Source organism: Pristiophorus japonicus, chromosome 8 (assembly GCF_044704955.1).
Source record: "Pristiophorus japonicus isolate sPriJap1 chromosome 8, sPriJap1.hap1, whole genome shotgun sequence".
NCBI lineage: Eukaryota > Metazoa > Chordata > Chondrichthyes > Pristiophoridae > Pristiophorus > Pristiophorus japonicus.
In genome coordinates, this window is record NC_091984.1 from 135,818,243 (window position 1) to 135,837,879 (window position 19,637).

The following is a 19,637-nucleotide window of genomic DNA, read 5'->3' on the forward strand; positions in this document are numbered from 1 at the left end:
TAGTTACTGTTTGCCAACTGGAAAATGACTCTCTGTTTTCTGTTAGTCAGCCAATCTTCTATCCATGCTAATATATTACCCCAAACCCCATGAACTTTTATCTTGTACAGTAACCTTTTATGTTGCACCTTATCGATAGCCTTCTGGAAATCCAAATATACCACATCCACTGGTTCCCCCTTATCCACCCTGCTCGTTACATTCTCAAAGAACTCCAGAGAATTTGTCAAACATAATTTTCCTTTCATAAAACCATGTTGACTCTGCTTGCTTGAATTATGCCTTTCCAAATGTCCTGCTACTGCTTCCTTAATACTGGACTCCAGCATCATCATCATTATAGGCAGTCCCTCAAAATTGAGGAAGACATGCTTCCACTCCAAAAGTGAGTTCTGAGGTGACTGTACAGTCCAATAAGGGAATTACAGTCTCTGTCACAGGTGCGACAGACAGTGGTTGAAGGAAGGGGTGGGTGGGGAATCTGGTTTGGTGCATGCTCCTTCCGCTGTCTGTGCTTAATTTATGCATGCTCTCGGCGACGAGACTCGAGGTGCTCAGCACCCTCCCGGATGCTCTTCCTCCGCTTAGGGCGGTCTTGGGCCAGGGATTCCCAGGTATCGGTGGAGATGTTGCACTTTATCAAGGAGGCTTTGAGGGTGTCCTTGAAATGTTTCCTCTGCCTATCTGGGGCACGCTTGCCATGTAGGAGTTCCGAGTAGACTGCTTGCTTTGGGAGTCTCATGTCGGGCATGCAGACGATGGGACCCGCACAACGGAGCTGGTCGGGTGTGGTCAGTGCTTCAATGCTGGGCATGTTGGCCTGAGCGAGAACACTGACGTTGGTGCTTCTATCCTCCCAGTGGATTTTCAGGATCTTGCGGAGGCAGCGCTGATGGTACTTCTCCAGCACTTTGAGGTGTCTACTGTATATGGTCCATTTGTCTGAGCCATATAGGAGGGCAGGTATCACTACTGCCCTATAGACCATAACCTTGGTGCCAGATTTAAGATCCTGGTCTTCAAACACTCTCTCCCTCAGGCGACTGAAGTCTGCGCTGGCACACTGGAGGCGGTGTTGGACCTCATCATCAATGTCTGCCCTTGCTGATAGAATGCGCCCGAGGTATGGAAAGTGGTCCACGTTGTCCTAGGCCTCGACGTGGATTTTGATGACAGTGGGGCAGTGCTGTGTGGCAGGGTCAGGTTGGTGCTGTTTAGTGTAAGGCCTATGCTTTCGTATGCCTCGGTGAAGATGTTGACAACAGCTTGGAGTTCAGCCTCTGAATGTGTGTAGACGCAAGCGTCGTCCGTGTACTGTAGTTCGATGACAGAGGAGGGGATGACCTTGGATCTAGCCTGGAGGCGATGAAGGTTGAACAAGTTCCCATTGGTTCTAAAGTTTTGTTCCACTCCAGCGGGAGGCTTGTTGAGAGTGAGATGGAGCATTGCAGCGAGGAAGATCGAAAAGAGCGTTAGCGCGATGACGCAGCCCTGCTTGACCCCGGTCAGGATGTGGATTGGGTCTGTGGTGGATCCGTTGGTCAGGGATGTCGTCGTGGAGCAGACGGAGGATGGTGACAAACTTCTGAGGGCAGCCGAAACGGAGGAGGATGCTCCATAGTCCCTCATGGTTGACAGTGTCAAAGGCCTTTGTGAGGTCAAACAAGGCCATATACAATGGTTGGTGCTGTTCCCTGCATTTCTCTTGCAGTTGTCACGTGGTGAAAATCATGGCCGTTATACCTCTTAGTGGATAGAATCTGCATTGTGACTCTGGGAGGAGCTCTTCAGCCACAGGGAGAAGATGGTTGAGAGGATTCTTGCGATGACTTTCTCAGTGGCCGACAGCAGGGAGATTCCTCTGTAGTTGCCGCAGTCGGATTTATCCCCTTTTTTGAAGACGGTCATGATGACGGCATCTCTGAAATCTCCCGGCATGCTCTCTTCGTTCCAGATAAGAGAGATGAGGTCATGCATTCGTGCTTCTCCGCCATACTTTAGTACCTCAGTGGGGATTCCATCTGCTCCTGATGCCTTGTTGTTCTTGAGCTGATGGATGGCTTTTTCTACCTCGTGCACCAAGATAACGGACTGGATGGCAGCTCCCAAGGGAGCTCTCCCTGAACAAATTTCCCCCTGGCTATCCTTCACTCTTCTCTCCCCCAATTTCCCCCCCAGCTCCCTACTAGTGGGTGCATTTCCTACCCCTAAAGTATATACTTTACCCCTGCAAGGGCAGCTACCTGAGCCCATTGACTATCCCCCAACCATGCCTGCTCACCTTCATCATTAAGCATGGGACTTACCTTCCTGCTGCCAAGCCTTTTGCTCCCCACTGAATGTGGCCAATTCAGCTGCTTCACCCGGTCCCCGACGGCGTCTGGTGAGCCTCCGGCCACAGGAATGGACTTCAGCATTTTCTCAACTACAGATGTTAGGCTAACTGGTCTATAGTTTCCTGTTTTCTGTCTGCCTCCTTTTTAAAATAGGGGCGTTACATTTGCGGTTTTCCAATCCGCTGGGACCTCCCCAGAATCCAGGGAATTTTGGTAGATTACAACCAATGCATCCACTATCTCTGCAGCCACTTCTGTTAAGACCCTAGGATGTAAGCCAACAGGTCCAGGGGACTTGTCCGCCTTTAGTTCCATTATTTTACTGAGTACTACTTCTTTAGTGATAGTGATTGTATTAAGTTTCTCCCTCCCTATATCCACCATTGGGATGTTTTTAGTGTTTTCTATCGTGAAGACTGATACAAAGTATTTGTTCAACGTCTCTGCCATTTCCCTGTTGCCCATTATTAATTCCCGCCTCATCCTCTAAGGGACCAACATTAACTTTAGCCACTCTTCCTTTTTATGTACCTGTAGAAACTCATACTACCTGGTTTTATATTTCGTGTTAGTTTACTTTTATAATCTATCTTCCCTCTCTCCATTATTTTTTAGTTGTTCTTTGTTGGCTTTTAAAAGTTTCCCAATCCTCTGGCCTCCCACTAGACTCAGCCACATTGTATGCCCTTGTTTCCAATTTGATACCATCCCTTATTTCCTTAGTTAGCTACAGATGATTATCCCTTCTCTTACAGTATTTCCTTCTCATTGGGATATATTTTTGTTGCGAGTTATGAAATATCTCCTTAAATGTCTGCCACTGCTCAACAACCGTCCCATACTTTAATCTATTTTCCCAGTCCACTTTAGCCTTCATACCGTTGTAGTCTTCTTTATTGTAAAAGTAAAAGCTCTGATATTAATACCTAAGATGGTGGTTGCGGGGGGGAGGGGGGGGGACTACTTTGGTCAATTCACCAGTTACATTGGTAAAAGTTTGGGTGCAGGTTGCCCATTTTGTTGGGTAGTGCAAGGAACAAGTTGACCAAAGGGGGAAAAATAAGTGAAGTGCCACTTGTAACAAGTTTGAATGTGGCCATACTGACAGACATTTGATGCGTTGAATAATTAGGGGAGGCAATTTGTTACATTTGTGAGCAAGGATATTCAGAGGAGCTTATTCCAACTGAATATTTTGGGGGTGGGTGGTTGTGCCTTGGCATCTATTTGTCTCGACTTTCATATTGTACTGAGTAATTGTTTTGCTTTTTTTGGATCTTTCGACTGAAATTATTTATGGTTACCATGTTCTATTCCTCTGGTGGGGGAATCCAGAACAAGATGGCATCATCGCAAAGTTAAAGCTAGGCCATTTCGGAGTGAATTTAGGAAGCACTTTTTCACACAAAGGGTAATGGAAATTTGACACTTGTTTGCCAAAAGGCTGTGATGATTGATGCTGGGATAATTGAAACTTTCAAGACTGAGATCGGTAGATTTTTGTTGGGTAAGGGTATCAAGGGATATGGAACGGCAGGTATAGAGTTAAGGTACAGATCAGCTATGGTCTAATTGAATGGTATATGTTCCTTCCTTGTGCTCAGGATATCCCAAAGCACTTCGTCGCCAATAGATTTATTTTGCTTGCTGTTGCTATGTTTGGAAATGTGCCATTCAGTTTGCTCAGAGCAAGATCCCATAAATAGCAAATTGAATGAATGACCAGATAATTTGTTTTTGTGGTATCACTCGAAGATTAAATGTTAACTGAGACATCCTTCTTCATGCTGTGCCATGGGATCATTTATGGCCAACTGAACAGGTAGTCAGGCCTTCGGCTTAACAACACATCTGAAAGACAGCACCTCTGACAGTGCAATACTCGCTCAGCACTGCATTGAAGTGTCAGCCTACATTATGTGCTCAAGTCTCTGGAGCGAGGCTTGAACAGCCCGTCTGACTCAGGCAAGAGTGCTACCACTTGTCATGTATCCTACATGGCTATCCTACATGGCCAGAAGGCACTGCAGTGGGAGACTTGTAGATTACCTGTACAGGTGTGCCTGGCCTAGTCTAAAAGGCAGGCCACCAGGTGTGATCCTCACTCTGGAGTTAACTAATAAAGGACTAAGGTCACTACAATTCAAGTACAACACATTGCCTCGTGGAGTCATTACAAGAGCATCTAAGGACATAACAATTGGCGACAAGATTACGAACTTTCACGCGGAAATGGCTACCCTTGGTACGTTGCAGCCATTCGCCGATGTGATGATTGGAACGCCTTTGTGGAGAGGTTAGAACATTTCTTCACAACAAACGACCGGGCAGGAGACAACCTCGGCTGATAAGCACTGAGCTATCTTGCTAACCAGTTGTGGGCCCACAGTCTATGGCCTCGTCAGGGACTTGCTGGCACCGGCGAAGACAACAACCAAGTCGTACAAGGAGCTCATAACCCTGATCCATGAGAAACTCAAGCCCAAGGAGAGCATCCTCACAGCCAGACACCGGTTCTACACCCACCGACGGCCCGAAGACCAGGAAGTCGCGAAGTACGCCGCAGACCTCAGGAGGCTGGCGGCACCGTGCGAGTTCGGCACCCACCTCAACGAAGCGCTGCGGAACATTTTTGTCATTGGAATTGGCCATGAGGGCCTTCTTCATAAGTTACTGTCGGCAGATATCACAGTCACACTGCAGAAGGTCATCTCTGTGAGCCAGTCATTCATGATTTCGACCTGCGGTTCTAGGCAGATGACTCACCCTTAGGACTCAAATCCGGCAGGTACTGTGCACAGAGTGGCGCCATTTAGAGGCTGGACTGCAGAGCGCGAACCCTCTCAGGGAAGAGAGAACAGGCCCCCGAGTCGCTTAACTCAAAGTCCGCCAAGGGGGTCTAATCGAGTCATCATAGGCAGTCCCTCGGAATCGAGGAAGACTTGCTTCCACTCCCAAAGTGAGTTCTTTGATGGCTGAACAGTCCGATTTGAGAGTCACAGACCATGTTACAAGTGGGACAGACATTCGTCGAGGGAAGGGGTCGGTGGGGCTGGTTTGCCGCGCGCTCCTTCCGTTGCCTGCGCTTGGCCTCTTCACGCTCTTTGTGTTGAGACTCGAAGAGCTCAACGCCCTCCCGGATGCACTTTCTCCACATTGGGCGGTCTTCGGCCAGGGTCTTCCAGGTGTCAGTGGTGATGTCGCACTTTACCAGGGAGGCTTTGAGGTGTCCTTATAACGTTTCCGCTGTCCTCCTTTGGCTCATTTACCATGAAGGAGCCCCGCATAAAGCATTTGCTTAGGGAGTCTCGTATCTGCCCAGCGAAGCTGATCGAGTGTGGTCAATGCTTCAATACTGGGGATGTTAGCCTGGTCGAGGACACTGATGTTGGTGCGCCTGTCCTTAGAAACATAGAAACATAGGGCTAGGCTTTCCACTAGGTGGCTAAGGCCCCCAAAAATGGGCTTTGTTCCAGCGATGTGGGACGTCTCGTCCTTGCTGATCCCCGGCACAAGGCCCATTTTGTTTTTGCGATTTTCCACTTGGCCTTACCCCCGCGATGACAAATGGGCGATCTGATTTTTCGGCAATCTCACGACGGCCCAAAAAAAGCAGAAGTGAAATGGAAGTCATAGAAAAAAAAGCTTTCCTAGCAACACTATTGTGCGCATGTGTGGGATTTTTTTATTTTGGTTGATTTCTTTTTGCTGTGTTTGGAGAGTTCATGGGTCATCGCACATGCTCAGAAGCACAGGGAGGGTCAGATTGATCTAATATCTAATAGCTAGTATAGGAGCTATTATCTAGCATCTATGTCGATGCAAATGCAAGTGGAAAAACTTGGGAGATGGAGAGGAGAAGGGCCAACGAGGCATTTGTAAATGTGGTCACAACGAGGTGGGAGGACTTGACATGGGGTGGGCATGGGAAACCTCCACCCCGTGCATATCGTAGAATTTGGCTGGAGATTGCCGATGTCGTGACATCGGCATCGAATGAGGTGTGCACTGCTGACCAGTGCTGCAAGAGATGGAACAGCCTGCTGGCAGCTGCCAGAGTAAGTTGGATTATATATTCTATATTTAAAACATATTTAAAAGTCATATTTAAAATCACACATATGTATTATTTACTTGATGTTTCTAAACTATTATGTATTATTTACTTGATGTTTATAAATTGTAAATAAGATCTTCAATGTCATTTATTTATAATGTAAAGTAATTATTCACCCTAACAATAAGTTGAATGTTATAGTTATAGTATTAAAATTATTCATATGCAGCTACCGGAGTAAGTTACATTTTAAATTCTATGTTTCAAACATATTTAAGTCATATTTAAAATCATACATATTATTTACTTGATGTTTATAAATTGTAATTAGAATCCTCAATGTCATTTATGTATAATATAAAATAATTAAATTAAAAATACATTTATTTTCCCTAACACTAAGTTGAATCTTATAGTATTAAAAATTATTCATATGTACTGCAATGTTATGTAATAATTGAACATTTAAATCTGTCAGTCCTCAATGTTTACTGTCAAGTCCATTAGCTTATGCTGTTCAATGTTAGTTACCTTTTTCTGTAAATGATAATTTATCAACCGCACGGAGCAAAGGAGAACGGGTAGCGGCTCCGCGACGGTACACATTCTTACTCAATATGAGGAGCTTGCGGTGGCCTTGGTGGGGCCTGAAAACCATTCAGTCATGACCCGTGGCGTGGCCGAGCCAACCCTTCAGTCTCGTGAGTAATGGGAATTGTGCAATGTGTCAAACATTACTAAATACATACGAAACATATCATAGTTACGCATGTAATGTTATACAATTATAATTCAATAATTTCGATGTAGTCTTGATCTACAAATGAGGCCATGTTAACCCTGGTGAACCCTTGTGAATATGGGGTTTTGAAAAGTATTGCAATGTTTTGGGTTACTGAAATATTAATATTGAAATATTGATATATATTGATATGTATTGTCATGAGTTGTTTAGAAATTTCATTCATCTTTCTAAGTTGAAGTGTCCGTTCACCATGGCGAAGTAACAGAGATATCCGCAAATATCGACCCCTCCAACAGCTCGCAGGAGGAAGAGACGGAGGAGGAGGGCATAACAACGCACTTCGTCAGTCAATTTGAGGTGGAAGAAGAGGAGCAGGAGGAGGAGGATGAGATTGTTTTTGTGGGGAGAACAACCTGCGGCCATCATGGAAGAGGCACCAGGACCAAGCGGTGTGCAGGTGGCGACGCCAAGGCGCGTAATTTTGCAAACGCCGACCCCATGGAGGTCCGGTCAGTGTGGTGAGCAATCGCCTACCATGGAGGGCCAGATAGAGAGCTTAATATCCCTGTGTAGGGAGACGGTCACGATTGGTCGTGAGCTTATCCAGGGTTTCACGGGATTCTTTGCCAACTGGAGCCAGTTCTCCGCGAACTGGAGCCAGTTTCCAGCATCCTGGAGTGAGTTCTGCACGAACTTCTCCAACTGGTCTTCCGAGCAAGCACAGACTGCAAGGGAGACGTTGGAGGCCATTCGGCAGCAGACAGCCGCAACCAATGCCCTATGGCATGTGTTGCTGGCTGGACACGGCGCTGCACCCCAAGGTGTCGTGTCTGCTCGCAGTGAGACCCCGAGCATGCAAGCGAGTACGGAGGACACAGTTCCTCCTGACTCAGAAGTGGAGCTTCAGGCTTCCGTTTCCGCTCCGTCACCTCCACCACGGCAGGAAGTCTTGCTGTCCCATTCTGCACGACGTCTTGGTGTCAGCCTACGTAGACCAAAATGGGCAGGTGGGGTACGAACACGGGGTGGGACTGGACCTAGAGGGAAATGTGGCCGCAGGTAGGGAGGGGGGATTTTTTCACAAAGTTTATATTTTTGTTCACTTTTCACTTGTTCAATTTTTCTTGTTTTGTTCATTGTTATTTGTTCATTAACATTTTGTGTATTTGAGGGAAGGGTGGGTTGATGCGGGGGGTGGGGGAGGGGGTTGGAGGGATAGTTTATAAAAAAAAATTCTCATTAAAAAAAATGTAATTAAAAAAATTATCTTTGATTCAAGAAATTGTGTGTGTCTTCTCTCTTAGTTACATTAGTTATCAACTATACAGTTGTTAATCCATATTTGTTTATTCTTTTAATATACAAGTACTTTAGTAACAACTTCACTATGTAAAAGCTTTTTAATGAATTCAGTATTTACCAAAAATAACGTAATACTCTATTTATATTCCTTGTCCCAATATTCTGAGCACAACTAACTCTCTAAATAACTCACAATTAATGTTCCACCCTTCCTCTGAAGTCAAAATGGTGTCCGTAGTGCCCATTTTCCTTCTCCTCGGCCCAGAAAAAGCAACTATTTCTCAGCACTCTTTTGGGCCTTATATCGGCCTAGCGAAGTGCATGCGAGATGCTGAAACTTGGGATGGGCCTTGTGTGGGCTATAATTCCGGCGATCTTTTTGGCGATCAAGTGGAAACTTAGGCAACTGTTTTTTGGGCGATATTTTGGGCCTAATTTCCACTTTTTGCTCAAAATGGGCGATAGAGGTCCGTTTTGGGCCATATATAGGCCATAAATGGGCGATGTGAAGTGGAAAGTCTAGCCCTTAGGAAATAGGTGCAAGAGTAGGCCATTCGGCCCTTCGAGCCTGCACCACCATTCAATAAGATCATGGCTGATCATTCACCTCAGTACCCTTTTCCTGCTTTCTCTCCATACCCCTTGATCCCTTTAGCCATATCTAACTCCCTCTTGAATATATCCAATGAACTGGCAACAACAACTCTCTGCGGTAGAGAATTCCACAGGTTAACAACTCTCTGAATGAAGAGGTTTCTCCTCATCTCAGTCCTAAATGGCTTACCCCTTATCCTTAGACTGTGTCCCCTGGTTCTGGACTTCCCCAACATCGGGAACATTCTTCCTGCATTTAACCTGTCCATTCCCATCAGAATTTTATATGTTTCTATGAGATCCCCTCTCATCCTTCTAAACTCCAGTGAATACAGGCCCAGTCGATCCAGTCTCTCCTCATATGTCAGTCCTGCCATCCCAAGAATCAGTCTGGTGAACCTCCCAGGGGATTTGAAGGATCTTGCAGAGACATCGTTGGTGATATATCTCCAGCGACTTGAGGTACCTTCTATACATCGGCCACGCCTCAGATCCATAGAGGAGGGCGAGTATTACTACAGCCCTGTATATCATGAGCTTAGTGGTAGATTTGAGGGCCTGGTCTTTTCCTCAGGCAGCCGAAGGCTGCACTAGCGCACTGGAAGCGATATTGAATCTCTGCATTAATGTCTGCCTTTGTTGATAAGAGGCTCTCGAGATATGGGAAATGGTCCACGTTGTTGAGGGCTGCGCCGTGAATTTTGATGATTGGAGGGCAGTGCTATGCGGTGGTGACAGGCTGGTGGAGGACCTTTGTTTTACAGATGTTAAGCGATGTTAGTTTAACATCTGTAGTGGGGAAAATGCTTGAAACTATCATTAAGGAAGAAATAGCGGGACATCTAGATAGGAATAGTGCAATCAAGCAGACGCAGCATGGATTCATGAAGGGGAAATCATGTTTAACTAATTTACTGGAATTCTTTGAGGATATAACGAGCATGGAGGATAGAGGTGTACCGAGAGATGTGGTTTATTTAGATTTCCAAAAGGCATTCGATAAGGTGCCACACAAAAAGTTACTGCAGAAGATAGAGGTACGCGGAGTCAGAGGAAATGTATTAGCATGGACAGAGAATTGGCTGGCGATCAGAAAGCAGAGAGTCGGGATAAATGGGTCCTTTTCGGGTTGGAAATCGGTGGTTAGTGGTGTGCCACAGGGATCGGTGCTGGGACCACAACTGTTTACAATATACATAGATGACCTGGAAGAGGGGACAGAGTGTAGTGTAACAAAATTTGCAGATGACACAAAGATTAGTGGGAAAGCGGGTTGTATAGAGGACACAGAGAGGCTGCAAAGAGATTTGGATAGGTTAAGCGAATGGGCTAAGGTTTGGTAGATGGAATACAATGTCGGAAAGTGTGAGGTCGTCCACCTTGGGGAAAAACACAGTAAAAGGGAATATTATTTGAATGGGGAGAAATTACAACAAGGACCTGGGGGTCCTTGTGCATGAAACTCTTTTGAGTTTACCTGCAAAAACATAAACATTAAAACCATGCCACCCGACCTGGGTGACACAGCAGACATTTTCAAGGCCCCTTTTTTTTTGGGGCGCTAAAATCAAATTTTTCCAGTGCCCCCTATAAAAGGGGAGGGGGACACTAAAAGCACCGGCAATGAAAACAAATTAAACTTTAAAACGTAAAATCAAATTAAAATTTGGTTGCCGGGCGTGATGATGCACTCCAGTCCCTCCGGTGCCCACCTCTCGCGGAAGGCCGCGAGCGTACCGGTGGACACCGCGTGCTCCATCTCCAAGGACACCCTGGACCGGATGTAAGAGCGGAAGAGAGGCAGGCAGTCAGGTTGAACGACCCCCTCGACCGCCCGCTGCCTGGACCGGCTGATGGCACCCTTGGCCGTGCCCAGGAGCAGTCCTACGAGGAGGCCTTCGGACCTACCCGCTCCCCTCCGCACAGGGTGCCCAAAGATCAGGAGAGTGGGACTGAAGTGCAGCCAGAATTTCAGGAGCAGCCCCTTCAAATAATAAAACAGGGGCTGCAACCTTGTGCATTCCATAAAAACATGGAACACGGACTCTTCCAGACCGCAGAAATTGCAGGCGGCCTGGGAGTCCGTGAACCGGCTTAAAAATTTGTTGCACGGCACTGCTCCGTGCACCACCCTCCAGGCCAAGTCCCCGATGAATAGTGGGAGGACCCCTGCGTAGAGTGCCCTCCATCGGGGACCCCCGCCTCCTCCGGACGGCAAGATGGTACGCCATGGCGTGTCCGGACAGCCGGCGAGGATGGCAAAGTTGAGGGTGTGCAGGAGCAGCCCGTACAGGAAACCCCTCCGCGCGGAACTGAAAGGCACGGAGGGGATTTCCCCGAGGCGGCTCAAGTTGTGAGGCGCCGGCCCCCGAGGGAGGTTCCGGGGTTTGGCGCCGATGAGGAATTCCGTCCGGACGGGGGTCAGTTCGGACGGGATCTCCCCACGTGCTTGAGCCTCCTCGATGCACCTAACGGAGTCAGGGCCCAGAGCTGTTTTTAGCGACTCGATGGCATCGGCCGCGTGGCGGACGTTGGCAGAATTTAGGCGCCGCGCCAGCGTGTCTGGCGCCATCCAGCCCGCTCCTCCGCCATCGAGCAGGTCCCTGACCCTGGTCACCTCACCAGCCACAGCCCTCTCTTCCGACCGCCACATAAAACCTCGGCCGTGGAGGTACGGATTCCCGAGCAGCGGTTCCTGCAGGACGGCCGCCACTCCAGCCGGCGGAGAGCTGCGCTTGGTGGAGACTTTGTTCCAGACCCTGATGAGTTCCCTGTAAAAGACAGGCAGCTCCCGGAGGGCGGTCCTGGCACCCCCCAAGTTCACAAACAGGAGCTGCGTGTCATAATTGAGGTCGCGCTGCTGGCGGAAGAAATACCTCGCCAGAGCACACCACCTAGGAGGGGGCTCGACGTAAAGGTATCTCTGCAGGGTCTGAAGACGGAAAGTCGCGAGCTGGGCGCTGACGCACACCAACGACTGACCGCCCTCCTCAAGCGGGAGACTCAAGACCGCGGCAGAGACCCAGTGCTTCCTGTTGTTCCAGAAGAAGTCCACCAGCTTCTTCTGTATCTTGGCGACAAACGCAGGGGGAGGGGTCAAAGTGACCAGCCGGTACCACAGCATTGCGGCCACCAGCTGGTTTATGACTAGCGCTCGACCCCTGTAGGACAGCACTCGGAGCAGTCCTGTCCAGCGCCCTAGGCGAGCGGCGACCTTGGCCTCCAGCTCCTGCCAGTTCGCCGGCCAGGCTCCCTCGTCGGGGCTAAGGTAGACTCCCAGATAGAGGAGATGGGTCGTGCTCCAGGCAAAAGGCCTGAGCTCCTCCGGCAGGGAGTCCACCCGCCACTGACCCACCAGGAGTCCGGAACATTTCTCCCAGTTGATCCTGGCGGAGGACGCGGCCGAGTAAATCTCCTGGCACTCACGCATCCTCCGCAGGTCAGCGGGATCCTCTACCGCGAGGAGCACGTCATCGGCGTAAGCCGAGAGGACGACCTCCACGCCCGGCCCTTGCAGAGCCAGTCCCGTCAACCTCGTCCGCAAGAGGCGCAGGAAAGGCTCCACGCAAACGGCGTATAACTGGCCGGACATGGGGCATCCCTGGCGCACCCCTCTCCTAAAGCGAAGGGGCGCCGTCAAGGACCCGTTAACCTTAATCAGACACTCCGCAGCGGTCCTTGTGCATGAATCCCAAAAAGTTAGTTTGCAGGTGCAGCAGGTAATCAGGAAGGCGAATGGAATGTTGGCCTTCATTGAGAGAGGGATGGAGTACAAAAGCAGGGAGGTCCTGCTGCAACTGTATAGGGTATTGGTGAGGCCGCACCTGGAGTACTGCGTGCAGTTTTGGTCACCTTACTTAAGGAAGGATATACTGGCTTTGGAGGGGGTACAGAGACGATTCACTAGGCTGATTCAGGAGATGAGGGGTTACCTTATGATGATAGATTGAGTAGACTGGGTCTTTACTCGTTGGGAGTTCAGAAAGATGAGGAGTGATCTTATAGAAACATTTAAAATAATGAAAGGGATAGACTAGAGGCAGAGAGGTTGTTTCCACTGGTAGGGGAGACTAGAACTAGGGAGCACAGCCTCAAAATACGGGGGAGCTAATTTAAAACCGAGTTGAGAAGGAATTTCTTCTCCCAGAGGGTTGTGAATCTGTGGAATTCTCTGCCCAAGGAAGCAGTTGAGGCTAGCTCATTGAATGTATTCAAGTCACAGATAGATAGATTTTTAACCAATAAGGGAATTAAGGGTTACGGGAAGCGGGCGGGTAAGTGGAGCTGAGTCCACGGCCAGATCAGCCATGATCTTGTTGAATGGCGGAGCAGGCTCGAGGGGCTAGATGGCCTACTCCTGTTCCTAATTCTTACGTTCTTATCCTGGAGTTCAGCCTCTGAATGTGCGCAGACGCAGGCGTCGTCCGCCTACTGCAGCTCAATGACAGAGGTTGGGGTGACCTGGCCTGGAGGTGGCATAGGTTAAACAGCTTCCCACTGATTATGTAGTTTAGTTCCACTCCAGCGGGGAACTTGTTGATTGTGAGGTGAAGCATGGCGGCGAGGAAGATTGAGAAGAGGGTTGGAGCGATGTCGCAGCCGTTTGACCCCGGTCCGGACGTGAATTGGGTCTGTAATGGATCTGTTGGTAAGGATCACGGCCTGCATGTCACCGTGAAGCAGGCGAAGGATGTCAACAAACTTATGGGGGCATCCGAAACGGAGCAGGACGCTCCATCGACCCTCACGGTTGAGTGTCAAAGGCCTTTGTAAGATTGAAAAAGGCCATGTATAAGGGCTGGCGCTGCTCCCTGCATTTTTCCTGCAACTGTCGCACTGCAAAGATCATGTCTGTTGTGCCCCGTAGGGGACGAAATCCGCATTGTAATTCCGGGAGGAGCTCCTCGGGCACAGGGAGAAGACGATTGAGGAGTACTCTAGCGATAACTTTCCCAGTGACTGATAGCACAGAGATTTCCCTGTAGTTGCCGCAGTTGGACTTGTCCCCTTTTTAAAAAATGGTCACAATCGCTGCATCTCTGAGATCTCCCGGCATGCTCTCCTCCCTCCAGATGAGAGCGATGAGGTCATGTATCTGCGCCAACAGCGCCTCTCCGCCATACTTTAGCGCCTCAGCAGAGATTCCATCCGCACCCGTAGCCTTGTTATTCTTGAGCTGTTTCATGGCTTTGCCTACCTCGTGCAATGTTGGAGTTTCACTGAGTTGGTGGCGTGTCCCATGCTGCGGGATGGAGTCGAGATTACTCGAGTCAAAGGCAGAGTCTCGATTGAGATCCTCAAAGTGCTTCTTCCAACGGGCCCTTGATGAGTGTTTCCCTGTTCTTGGCCAGGAGTAGGGTGAGGCCTTAGGATTTTGGACCGTAAGTGGCCTTGACTGTAGTGAAGAATCCTCGCATATCGTGCTGTCGGCCAGTTGTTGTATCTCCTGTGCTTTCTCCATCCACCACCTGTTCTTTAGATCCCGGGTTTTTGTTGGACCTGAGCCTTGAGCCGTCTGTAATGTTGTTTTGCAGCTCCTGCATTGGGTTGTTGCTTGAGGCTCAGAAATGCATTGCGCTTGCGATCTATTAGTTCTTTGATCTCCTGATCATTTTCATCAAACCAGTCCTGATGTTTTCTGGTTGAATGACCAAGTGTCTCTGCACTGGTTATAGAGGCCTAAAGGGCAGACCAAGCGCTGTGGGCATTCAGCATCTTAGGGTCATCAAGGCACGCCAGATTGGCTGTGAGGCACTGGCTGTATAGGGCTCTCTTAGCTGGGTCTCTAAGTGCCCCGGCATTAACTTTTTTGCAGAACTGTTTCTGCTGTCCCCTCTGCTTTGGGGCAATATTAATGCTGATGATGGATCGGATTAGGCGGTGGTCCGTCCAGCAGTTGTCAGCTCCTGTCATGGCGCGGTGATGCGCACATCCTTGCGATCCCTGGCTTGGACGACGACATAGTCAAGCAGTTGCCAGTGTTTGGAGCGAGGGTGTTACCACGATGCCTTGTATTTGTCCCTCTGACGGAACAGGGTGTTGGTGATGAGTTCATGTTCTATACATTTTGTCAGGAGTAGGGTACCACCGGAGTTAGCTTTCCTTACCCCCTCTCTGCCAATCCCGCCTCCCCAAAGGGCTGTGTCTTTGCCGACCCTGGCATTAAAATCATCCATCATGGAGGATCAATTTGTTGCCCATGGGGACGCGGGACAAGGATGTCTCGAGGTTGGAATAAAAACCCTCTTTAGCTTCATTCATTGCATCGAGTGTAGGAGTGTAGCACTGATGACTATGGCGCATTGGTTCTGGGATAGGGTAATACGAAGAGTCATGAGGCGTTCGTTAACCCCACAGGGGGAGTCTTTGAGGCCGCCGACCAGCTCATTCTTGACGGCAAAGCCGACTCCATGAAGGCAGCATTCTCCCTCTGGTTTCCCTTTCCAGAAGAAGGTGTAACCTCCACCATGTTCCTTCTACTGGCCTTGCCCTGCCCGCTGGGTCTCGCTTAGGGCGGCGATGTCAATGTCAAAACGTCTGAGTTCCCGGGCAACTATGGCAGTGCGGCGTTCCGGCCTGTTGCTGTTGGGATTGTCCATGAGGGTCCTGATGTTCCAGGTCCAGAACTTCATACTGACGAAGTGGAAGATGCCCGTGCGTGAGTTCTTTTAACATGGGGTGGCCGCTGCACACCAGCAACCACACGGGCTTAGCTGAACAAGGTCTTGGTCCAGTGGCAAGGGGGTCCAAGACAACTGGAGACCAGGCACAGCTCTATAAGTCTAATTGCTTACGGCGAAGTGTTGGCCGCAAGCTCGGCGCCGAGTGGCTGCCATTGATGGTGGATGGCCCGAGGCTTGGTTGGGGGGCAGGCATTAGGAAGGTGACTTCCAAAGTTATTTTAAAAGTTAAAAGTTGATAAAGATTCCCAATTTGTTTAAAACGTTTCTAAGAGTTATTAAAAAGTCTAAGATGTAAATCAATAATAGGTTATAAAAGTTTCCCCAATTTAAAAAGTTTCTAAAGGTCGATAAAAAGTCAAAGATGTAGATCAATAAAGATGTTTAAAAGTATTAGAAGTCTAAAATGTAAGTTTTCCCAAATTGTGTAAGAAGTTTAAAAGTTGATAAAAAATGTAAAAATTGATTAAACATGGGTTAGGAGTTTCAGACGTTGGGTTGAGCGCCGCCGCCTCGGAGTCACTTCGGCCAGTTGAACGCCGGCCTCGGAGTCCCTTCGGCCAGTTCGATGTCCCCGAAGTCCCTTCGGCCGGTTCAACGTCCCCCTAATCTGTCAGCACAATGAACCCGGGCCAAAAGGACTCCACACCTACCCACGTCTGTCCCCGTGGTCGCACACCAGCTGTTCATTGTAATCGAGTAGCACCATGCTGGCATTGCGAAGGGAATCACAGGGTTCACCAGTGCCGTTTTAAAAACTATGTATGCAAAGGCTGCAGCACAAAGGGCCACCTCCAGCGAATGTGTAAGAGAAATATGACTCACTGTGTCGATGAAGAATCTGCAGATGGCCATGAATCCAGCATGGATTATGAATCGATAGGCAGAGAGGCAGCCCAGTCCCACGGGGAGGTACATAGCATGTTTACCTGCACCACCGAGTGTTCCCCGCTGAAGATGGAAGTCGAGATAGAGAGAGTTCCAGTCTTCATGGAAGTGGACACGGGGGCGAGCCAGTCAGTGATGAATCAAGGAGCCTTTAAGAGGCTACGGGACAGTCAAGCTGAATGACCCGAGTTGGTCCCGGTTCAGGGCAAAGCTGCGCACCTACACCGATGAAATCATCCCAGTCTATGGTAGCGCGAATGTAAAGGTACTCCATGATGGTGTGATGCACAAGTTACCTCTGTGGATTGTTGCAGGTGATGGACCAACGCTGCTCAGCAGAAGGTGGATGGAGAAGATCCATTGGAAATGGGAAGACTTCACCCCTCCAGCGATCAAAGCCCTCTGCGCTCAGAGGCAAAGCAAGCCCTCATCTGAGGTTGGATCCGGCACCAGAGAGCAAACCAGCACGGCACCCGAGATACAGACCGTCACTGCTGGCGATGATCCGGCTGAGTCGACCCGAACGCATCTTCCAGGTTCCAGGACTCCGGAGGAAGAAAATCGGATCCAAAGGTGACATCCCAGTTTTGGAGGCAAAACCTGGGGAGAAGAGGATCACCGCAGTCAACATCGTGGATGGAGGAAAGATGGCACCCAAACCACGATATGAGGCACTGAAGACAAAGATGGCCGTAGCCAGACCATCAGGTGCAGCGCTGATGGAGCAACACGTGGCACCAAATGGAGAAGCGGATTGGCGTGAAGAAAGCAAGGCTCTCCTAAAGGAGACCGGCAACCCACCACAATTAAAGGGTCAGTTCTGCACACTTAAGCAATGTAACAGTAATTGTAAGCCAGAGGAAAAAAGTGTCATTGATCATGTAAAATGTGCAAATGATAATCTGAATTGTATATACGCAACCAGCGAAGAAAAATTGCGCGATTATGTAAAATGTGTAATGGATGATCTGAACTGTGCACATACAACCAGCTAGAAAGAGTCATGCGATCGCATTCGGACCCACAGTGTGTCCAGCATAAGTAATGAAAAGTTGTGCGATGCAGGGGTTCAACTGCATGCAGCCAATGCAGCGGCAGACACCCATCGGGATAACACAGGTCCAGCGAGCTACCCAATGCTGTAGCCTGTGTCCCAGGGACCAGAGTCATGCACCATGGAGTGTGGCCACAAGCAGCCAACACATATGAGCTGCAGAGCAAGCGACCTCAGCAGGGCAACGATATCGATACCATGCTCCTAATCGGTTCCACCTCTCAGGCACCCGATGGCACCAAATGCCACGAGCCTGAAGGAGCAGACTGCACTAAGGCGCAGTCCCCAGACCCCATCGCCACCAAGGCCATACCCGTAGATGTAGGGTCACCCGCCACAGTTCCCTCAAAGGAAACAGGCATCAGCCAGGATCCCAAACCAAATGACGCTCAGGCCAGCGAGTCAGCAGTTCCCTGCGCACTGCTGGACGACAGCTCCTCAGAGCAGCTGTGACCCAGGGCGCAAAGAAAGGACGGGGAGGTCACAGACATCTCGGGACCACGGCAACAGTCCAGAGAGCAGGCAACGCGAGCCAACCGGGTTCCCACTGCCAGCTTTGGCTCCCACTGCCAGCATCGGGCACTGAGTCGCCACCAGACTGCAGGGACACAACCCAGCAGCTCCGGAACTAGCTTGTCCTCACGTACCAGTCACTGCATCGATACTGGTCGCACCATGGAACCACAAAAACAATGCAAAACCAATTTTCCTGAATGTGAATGTACATGAATGCTCGAATCAATGTGTGTGTGTGGGGGTGGGGAACGAGAATGGAGTGGTCAGCAATACACACACACAAACAGCAACCACCAGCACGCTATTGCACCAACCACTCACCCAAGATTGAAGTGACCTGCCAAGGGTCAACCAGACAGAGCCCACATAGAGCTAAGCCCAGAGCACAGTCAATGCAGAGGCAATTTTCACTAAAGGCTCGGGGGGAGTGATGTCATGTATCCTTCATGGATACTGTTGGTACTATCACAAGGTGTGCCACCAGAAGGCACAGCAGTGGGAGACTTGGTAGGTTACCTGTACAGTTGTGCCTGGCCTAGTATAAAAGGCAGGCCACCAAGTGTGATCCTCACTCTGGAGTTAACTAATAAAGGACTAAGGTCATTACAGTTCAAGTACAACACATTGCCTCGTGGAGTCATTACTAGAGCATCTGAGGACACAACACCACTGAAGCAATTTAACTTACTCAATGGTGCCACAAGATGCAGTGGGAGAGGAGGGGGTGATTTCAATTTAAGAAATTCAGTATCCAGTTCACGTTTTAGGAACATTTAGACAATCTATTGAAAATGTGAACTGTCTGATCCAAAGATCAGATTGGCCAGCACCACTACTATTACTAGAGTGAAAGTTCCTGCTTTTGGTTTAAGTATTTTCTCTAATTTGAAGCATCTTACTCAGAAAAATACTAGTCCCTTTAAATTTCCTGAATTGCTTGTGAAATCTCTTGTCCCAGGTCAGTAGGGCTGAAAGCTAGAGATGATGGAAATGTGGCAGCTTTTTTAATTAGAGGGAGGCCAACTGAAAGACTATTTACATTTTATGAAGTCAATATTTTTACAATCTACAGTTCACTCCAAAAGCAGGAGCGTAATAGAACTTTGTATTTATTTTGAAAAAAATGACAAATTAAAAAGTGTATAAGATGGCAAAACTTCCTTGATAGATTGGAAAATCTTCCTAAAGCTCAACTTCCAGGTGCAATAGTTTGCAGCACTCTATTTGTTTAAATGAGTGCGAAACCTTCCTCACTCTTTGAGCATAATTCCCACTCCTAATATTTTTCTCAAAATACTCCCAAGGTTTCATTGCTCCTCTGATCTGGATTTTGCTTTCCTGTGCTTGAAATAGGGACCCTACTCTCATAGAAACATAGAAAATAGGTGCAGGAGTAGGCCATTCGGCCCTTCTAGCCTGCACCGCCATTCAATGAGTTCATGGCTGAACATTCAACTTCTGTACC